Raw genomic sequence first — 8,982 nt, forward strand, 5'->3', positions numbered from 1 at the left:
CTGTGCTCGGGGTCTGCGTAGCCTTTGCAAACACATTTCCCATCGCAATTTCTAGTTCGCACACTAGGATGCATACGCATGCGAATTAATCGACCAATTGGGTGCGTCTTTGCAACTGCGATCCTTGCTGAATCAGGCCCAGTGTCTTCCCACAAGGCACAGCACAAAAGGGATGGCTGCAGACTAGGGCAGCCCACTCTACCTGTGTGATGCCGCTATGACAGGCAGCCTCCAGAAAAACAATGCCAAGCTTCATGCCTGTACTATCAGAATTGCAGAAAAGAAATCCATTTACAAGGGTACCGTGGATGGTAGGGAATGACGCTGGACAGTAACCGATGAAGTCATGGTAGAGCTTATTTTCCAGTTGCTGCTATTTCCTATGTGGCTAAAGTGCCTCCGTGACGTATCCACCACGTGACCGCTGCAGGAGGCTGGACCGCTCCTGTGTTACCATCCACTAAGGCATAGAGGGGGAATAAATATTTGTGGCGATTGCAGAGAGCCACCGTGGTGCCCGAAGCGTGGCGAGCGCAGCGAGCCCGCTAGGGGACACTTTTGGTCCCCAGTTAGCATCCCCGCCCCTCCCCCTTTCAGGCCGGGTCACGTGGGTGTGACGCCACAGGTCCATCAGCACTGTATAGTCTAGTCCTAACCCTTATTTTGCCGTCTTGCTAGAGACCTGGAAGTGATGTCAGTGAGGGCGAAAGTGCAGTTCATGCCCATGAAGGCCAGCTAAACAAGTAAATTGTCCCCACTTTAACAAGAAAGTTGTCTGCTTGCTGCGCTTCCGGCTCAGTGGCTCGCTACATGGTTATATTTCCCCTCTATGCCACTTGGATGGTAGGGAATGACACTGGACACTGGCTGATGACGTCAGGATCCTCTCAGTGAAGGGGATTTAGACACTACCATGACGTCATGGTACAGAAACGGAAGGGGATCTATCCACTCCATTTACAAGGATCTGGGGGCGGGGCGCTGCTTCCGGTGACGTCAGACGGACGGTCTTTAGGTTTTGCTCCCAGCCTGCCCCGGGCCCGCAGTGTCACTTGGAGGAGACAAAATGGTTCCACCGGTGCAAGTGTCCCCGCTCATCAAGGTGAGTAGCTACCGGGAGTGGCGGCTGGCAGCCTGGGGGACTTTTCCGGCACACAGAGACGCCGCCCGACTGTGAGACACCTCTGTGACATAGTTGAAGGTGACACTGAGGCCGCGGCCCGTGTGCTTCTATGTGCAGTGATATGGGGTCACCCCGGCCGCAGTGTTAGGTGCGTGTAGTCGGTGAGAGATCAGTCGGACATGGGGTATATACATGATGCTGGTGTGCACAGCGCTGCTCTCCCCAGTGATCATGCTGCATGCAGTCACAGTAGTTGGCATTTATTTAATCGGTTAATGTAAGTTTCCTGCCTGCGTGTATGTATGTATGTGCCTGACTCTATACTGATTTATGTTATCCCCCTGTACGCCTGGCATTACTTGTTGTTAAATTACAATGCCAAACAAACTGCAGCTGTATAGCACTCAGCACTGGAATGGTGCAGTACAAGGACCTCTAATCCCTGCGCCTTCTGCCTGTATGTGCTCCAGCCTTATTTTGGGTTTTCTCTGAGGGAGTGAGCAGTGTAACGCAATCCCATGGTGCTCATTGAAGCATATATAGTAAGATCGAGGTATCTACATTTGTCAGTGTTATTCCATCACAATCACTCCAATGGAAAGTGCAAACCAATAAATGAAATAGAACATAAAATGTGCTTTATAAGTTGTGCTCAATATCGAACATGTAATAAAAATAAATGGATGTAGTGATCTGTGCGTGAAGTATGAAAAAGCAGAGTGGAATTCAGCAGTTATGACCTAATCCTTCGGTCAGTATTAAATGGTCCTGATTTAGAAAGAAATTTGTGCAACATGTCAACTTGCTGTGACATCACTGTACTTGTGAATGCTGATGGACACGCATATGTACAAGTACGAAATACTATTTCATTTGGAACACTGAGGTGTTAATCCTAATAAAGCGATCCTCTTAAATGTTGCTATGGTTTAGGGGGTCTATTAATCATCACTTTTATACAAAAACAGGTGAAAATTAACATTTTCACCTACTTAATTTATACAAAAGTATCGGTACTATTCATTCTAAAGGTAATACTTATGCTGGCCATACACGCTGCAATTATCGGGACAATCCGCCCGATATCGGCGGATCGCCGCGATAATTGTGGGGTGGGGGCGACCGAGGGCAGTTATGCCCAGCGCAGCCGACAGACAGACATTTCCTGTGTTCCTTCCTACGGAAGGAACAGGGAAATGTCTCCTCCCCCGAGGGCGGAGCGCAGATGTCGGGCTATACACTGTGAGATTTCTCTCACAGTGTATGCCGCGGACATCTGCGGCTGGCAGCCGGCCAGATAAAATGTCTGTCGGTCTGGCAGACATTTTATCTTGCCGTGTATGCCCAGCATTACTTTTGAGCCCTGATCTGGCCTGCTGTCTCCATACACTAGTATGAGGACCTAAATTCATCAAGCACGCTGCAAAGATGAATTGTTCCAGCACTCGCGGCAAGACATAGTGGAGTTAATTCAATTCAGCCCACTGTTAATACTGCCTGGAAGTTGTTCTGGGAGCTATTCAATTCATTGTGATGTTACCCCCGACTAAAGGAATTCTGCAGAAATCCAACTTAGTTCTTGCAACTAAAAACCCAGGTTAAGACGTGAAAACCGGCTTCTCCGACTTAGGCCCGTATTCACTTAGCGGTGAAAACTGAAGTTTTTTTTTTTTTCACCATCTGGGAAATCGGACGACTTTTGCCAAAAACCTTGCGTTATTGGATGATTTTTGCCAAAAATAGAGGGTTGGAAATAGGTGAAAATCTTTGGAAATTGCGTCTGTACAAAAAAAAAATGGCTGACTTACATCAGAACGTATTTTAGAAGTGTATGATCAGCCGTAATAAAAGCATTTTGGGTGCTTAAATTGCGTCGGTTGGCAGTAATTTGCATATATGGAGAAACGTTAAAAAAAAAAAAAAAACAATATGTTAAACCCGTTTTCAACCTTTTTTTTTTTTTTGTCTGGTGAAAAATCGTCAATTTCGCCAATAGCTGAAAAAAAGTTTTAATTTTCACCACTGATGGGCCTTAAGTTGTTATAGTGGGACTAAACAAAGCTGTTCACCTCGTGCTTAATTGAATAGCCCCCTGTCTTAATTGTCAAGCCCCTGATAATTAATATAATGAATAGACCCCAAAATGATAATCCAGATTGAATACTAGACATATTTAATGACACATTAGCTTTTCCTGTTATCTAGCTCATTAATACACATTCCTTATTATTATTAATGCTAGTTGTTTTATTTTTAGCACAGTGCTTGTATTTACTGGGTAGATTTTTGTGTTTGTTATGTGAGCAAAAGACAGTTTTAGAAATACTTTCTTTAAAGGTGATGCTCCAACTGCAGAACAGTGTGGTACCTCTGTAATACCTGCAGTTGCAAAATTACAACACAAGCCTGTATGTTTAGGGAGCAGGACCATTGTTTGGAGTGTAGGTGTCAAATCAATCCTATGGACTTCTACTATCCTGCGAGTGTCCCATCCCTGCGAAAACTATCCAGACTTTGTAAGGACTGCCATTATTCTGCTAGTCCTGAAGGGGATGACATGTTATTGGCATTCACTCACCTAATACATTACTTAGTTTATGAACAAGTTAAAATAAGAATTGTCCTGCAAAAATACTATATATTTGAAGTTTTGCTTATTAAAAAACTAATGGGGAACTAATTTAGCTGTGGGATATGCCCCGCAAATTTATTGACCGTCCTGTGTGGGAAAATGCTAATCAATTAAATGGCATTTTAGCATAAAATGCAAAATCGATGGGTTTTCCCCATGCGTTCAAACCCAGAGGGTGTCTTTTCTCACGACTTTTCCTCGCAGCTCCTGAAGCAGCGAGGAAAAGTGCACCTTAACATGGGGAATAAAAAATCGCTAATACCCCTTTTACACCGGAGCTAAAACCCGGGTTTTTGAAGGGTTAACCCGGGCAGCTCCCTGGTGTAAAAGGGCAGAGGGTTGGATCGCCGGGTCGAGTGACCCGGCAATCCAACCCAGGTAACTAGCAGGGTTTAACACGGGCGTAGCCCGTGAAACCCTGCTATGGGAACAGCGCACTCCGGGTCGCGAAGACCTGGAGTGCGCTGCTAGCCGGCCGATTGGTCCGGCTTCAGTGGCGCTTGGAGATGACGTCATCTCCAAGCGTCCACTTTCACTCCGCAAAAGTCGGGTCTATGCAGACCCGACTGCGGTGTGAGCGGCGCTGACTCGGGAATATCCCGAGTCAGCACCGGCAAAATTCCGGGTCTGATCCGGATAGGAACTTTGTTCCAACTCCGGGTCAGACCCGGAATTTAGGTGGAAAAGGGGTATAATTGAATTGGCATGTAGGGGAACTTAGCCACGGGCTGATTGAATTTCCCCCTAAGGTGTCAATCCAATTAAATGCGAGTTTGTTTCATGAAACTCACACTTTGCACAAATGCTCACTTCCGATAATCGCTCAATCCAATTACAAATGCCGACTTGCGCTACTTGGGAGGGTGTGAATTTCTATAGCAAGTGACTTGGGAGAAGGCCATTAAAAAGTGGGGAAAAGTTGCTTTAGGTATAATGTGAGGCCTTTTTTAACACCCAAAATATTACATATAATTATTGTGCCATTTAAGCTAACCGAAAACTTCTAAATTAGGGAGGAGGGGGGTTGTCCACGGGGTTCTGCACCGTCCTGACATTTTTACCTTAAAGTAAAGATTTTCCCAACCATCTTTTTACTTTTTTTTTTTTTTTTTTATATTTGTTTCTTTTTCTATAGTTTACAAGATATTCTGCATTATTGCTTGGGATTGCATATGGAAGATCAAGATATGGTAAGTGTGAAACTTAAAATTCCATTGTGTTCAAGTTTCCAGAGTGCATTATTTTAAAATAAAATAATGAACACATCCTGAAGTTAAAATGAACAATACTAGTACAACGGACCTCATGCTGAGTTATATACACCCGTTTGCAGAGCACATCTTGTGTGAATTTTCTCCCTGAAAGGCGAGAAAGCAGAGTCCTACGCATTACGATCACATCTGTGAAAAGTGTAGGCTGTTCAATGAGGTTGTGTTTCTGCAAATGGTTATGCAGACCTGGACGTAAGCAAAAATGCCTGTTTTAAAGGTGTATTCTTTGCACCTACTTTAGGGTATGTTCATGCCGGAACTGATGATGACGACTAATGTGCGGGTGTATCTTCATGCTGACACTGTCGTATTTTCAGATTCGTACAACTCTGCATATGTGCAAATATACACAAATAACTTCAATCTCTGTATCAGGTCCAGTGTGTATAAATTTCAACAATAACAGTAATGGCATGAACAGTCACATATATTTCTTGCTCTGGCCTATTGATGATTATATTAAGGATCATTGTCTAATGCTGGGCATACACGGCAAGATAAAATGTCTGTCAGACCGACAGACATTTTATCTGGCCGGCTGCCAGCCGCAGATGTCCGCGGCATACACTGTGAGAGAAATCTCACAGTGTATAGCCCGACATCTGCGCTCCGCCCCCGGGGGAGGAGACATTTCCCTGTTCCTTCCGTAGGAAGGAACACAGGAAATGTCTGTCTGTCGGCCGCGCTGGGCATACACTGCCCGATGCGGCCGACAGTTACCAGGTAAATATCGCATTGGACGGGCATGCTGGACAATCCAGCATGCCCGACCGAGCAATATTTAACCCTCGGTCGCCCCCACCCCACGCTACAATTATCGCGGCGATCCGCCGATATCGGGCGGATCGTCCCGATAATTGCAGCGTGTATGGCCAGCATAAGTGATGTTTCCAATGTTTTGCAAATGCCCTGTAAGGTACTTTTCCTAACAACTACAATAACTGTACAATATGCTCCCTAGTGTTCATATCTTTGATAACCTATTTTACTGGACTGGTTAAGCTATTTGATTTGAACTTATGTTTTTAATTTTTGTTTGTAACGAAAACTTTTTAATTATCCAGAATATTTAAAACCATATGCAGAAGAGGATCGTAGGATAGAAGCTGAGGAGAAAAAGAAACAAGAGGAAGAGGCTCGCATTGCAAAAGAGTTGGCTGGTGAGTTGTGTGCTTTATAATAGGGAAACACTTGTATGTCTGTGTGCACCGGAGTCTGTATATGAAGCACAACGGGACATGAAATGGAAAAAGCTGTGACCGCTACATTATAGCACTTCGTATGCAGATTCAGAGACTGTCGCACACTGATATCAAGTGTTGCATATGAAATTAATCGGCACCGTCTGCTGGTGCGTTCTAGTCACATTGCGACTTAAACACATTTTTGACAAAAAAAAGATGCCCAGCGCTAGCAGTCTCACGGGACCTGGCGTGCCGTGAGGGGCATTTTAGTGCAACTGCAACAAAGATGTGTGAGGACACATCTGTATGTGGTTCAAATGAGTTGCTTCCCTCATTTTTACTTCAGTTTCAGTTGCTGAAGGTATGAGTTCAGGGTAGTGCTTACCTGAGGTGAGATCAGTTCTTATGCTGGGTACACACTTGCCGATGCGGGTACACATTGAGCGATTGAGATAAAGGGAAAGAAAGACAGTACTCTCCTTGGTGGTTTACTAATCCATAATAAATGAATAAATCGTAAATTATATGATATAGCTAAAACTTAACTTTTAATGTAATGAATATAAAAAAAAAAAAAAAAAAAAGGTACTTGCATGAAATGCGACCATAACATAACACACACAAAGAGTGACGATTGAGTAATATCTTGTCCTGAGAGTATATTTTAGGTCCTACAGTGTTGAAATAATACACTTGAAATCCGCCCTCTCTAACATAAAATTCAATCATATATTGAAAATGATGCGTGTAAAAATTATGAGATTATGATCAAGTTGAGAAGGTATTCCAGGTCTCAGTGTTGAGAGATTCACTTAATCAGACCTTTCGAACATAGGATTCTGCCATATATCAATAATGCATGCGATAGTCATTCAATCAGGAAAAAATCTGCAGGCATAGTGTAGATATATTGCATATGGTCCAATCATCATATAGTGGTGTAATACTTCACCACCATCCCCTGGCGATAATATATAAAGTTTAATTACATGTAATATAGTAGGAACAAATCCTAAATAATTAGTTAACGGTAGTCACCGTGACAAATATATTAAATCATAAATCTGGATATTTTTTGCATTTTTTTTTTTTTTATTAAATACAGTTTTAGCTATATCCTATTTACGATTTATTCATTTATGATGGATTAGTGCCCCACCAAGGAGAGTACTGTCTTTCCTTTTATCTCCATATACTCCACCTACTCTCATGGGAGCATCTCTGTGAACCAATTATATTCACAATTTTACAATAATTACTCATCACAGTAGTATATCCATCATCTTGAATTTTTCCTGTATTTCTTCTTATGAGGTAATTGTGCCAGTGCTCAAGCCGTGTTCCATTCTCCCCACATCACACATTCAGCGATGTAGGGAACAACTGAACGATCCCTCGTTCCATCCTTCATTACCTGCAACGATGCCGCACGTGATACTGTCCAGTTGGCCGTGCAGCATGGCCGACTGGACGATATCGCATGCAACCGAGGAAGAGTGCAGATAGTCCATACACACTATGCAATTCGCACAATCTATCATTCCGATCCGCGTCGGAGCGATAGATCGTTCAATGGTTAGCATAGTGTTGTACAGCCATGGTCAAAAGTTTTGAGAATGACACAAATTTTTTTTTTTACAAAGTTTGCTGCTTCAGTGTTTTTAGACCTTTTTGTCAGATATGGTATACTGAAGTAATATTACAAGCATTTCATAAGTGTCAAAAGCTTTTATCGACAATTACATTAAGTTTATGCAAATAGTCAATATTTGCAGTGTTGACCCTTTTTCAAGACCTCTGCAATTCGCCCTGGCATGCTGTCAATCAGCTTCTGGGCCACATACTGACTGATGGCCGCCCATTCTTGCCTAATCAATGCTTGGAGTTTGTCAGAATTTGTGGGTGTTTGTTTGTCCACCCGCCTCTTGAGGATTGACCACAAGTTCTCAATGGGATTAAGGTCTGGTGAGTTTCCTGGCCATGGACTCAAAATGTTAATGTTTTGTTCCCCAAGCCAATTAGTTATCACTTTTGCCTAATGGCAAGGTGATCCATCATGCTGGGAAAGGCATTGTTTGTCACCAAACTGTTCTTGGATGGTTGTGAGAAGTTGCTCTTGGAGGATGTTTTGGTACCATTCTTTATTCATGGCTCTGCAAAATTGTGAGTGATCCCACTCCCTTGGCTGAGAAGCAACCCTGCACATGAATGGTCTCAGGATGCTTTAAGATATTGTGCTTCTTTTATTTCAGACCAAGAAGACACCATTTTGAAATGAATTTCCTCTCCTGACATCTGAGTAGATCAACTGCAGTCTAGGACTTTTGTTGGTGTTGCCTAACCTTGTTTAATACATGTAAACCATGAACTGGTTTGTAAATGTGTATTGGATGTATTAAGAATTTAAAAATAAATTAAAAAAAATTGTAATTATATTTGAGAAGCTCTGAATGGATGTTGTAGGTTTTTGGAAATGATTTTATAAAACAAAGAATTGTTGGTAAAGTTTGATGTAAGCATTTTTAAGATTATATGTACAAAACATAATAGGGTTATAGTCGAAGTGCATTGTGCTGATGTAAAAATTATTTTAGAAAACAATAACCTAAGGCTGCCGCCCCAATTAAAGTATATATGGAAATAGTTCCTTCAGAGAAATATCAATCTGATCATCTGTGGAATTAATGGGGCAGTGCATTTTTCAGAAACCTCAAATTCCTTTAAACACTTAACAAATGTATAAACACACTTACCAAGGTAGCATTAATTAAT

The 8,982-nt window shown here is 42.5% G+C and overlaps 1 long non-coding RNA gene across 1 annotated transcript; it reads left to right on the top strand.

Annotated features, from left to right (window-relative positions):
* Positions 1 to 971: 971 nt before the first annotated feature.
* LOC148454093 (uncharacterized) lies at positions 972 to 8,645 on the top strand. Its single transcript, XR_015874833.1, has 4 exons — positions 972 to 1,102; positions 4,891 to 4,945; positions 6,091 to 6,186; positions 8,463 to 8,645. It is a non-coding gene; the product is annotated as an uncharacterized LOC148454093 (long non-coding RNA).
* The last annotated feature ends 337 nt before the right edge of the window (positions 8,646 to 8,982 follow it).

Source organism: Taudactylus pleione, unplaced genomic scaffold, assembly GCF_031769625.1.
Source record: "Taudactylus pleione unplaced genomic scaffold, aTauple2 ptg001032l, whole genome shotgun sequence".
Taxonomy (NCBI): domain Eukaryota; kingdom Metazoa; phylum Chordata; class Amphibia; order Anura; family Myobatrachidae; genus Taudactylus; species Taudactylus pleione.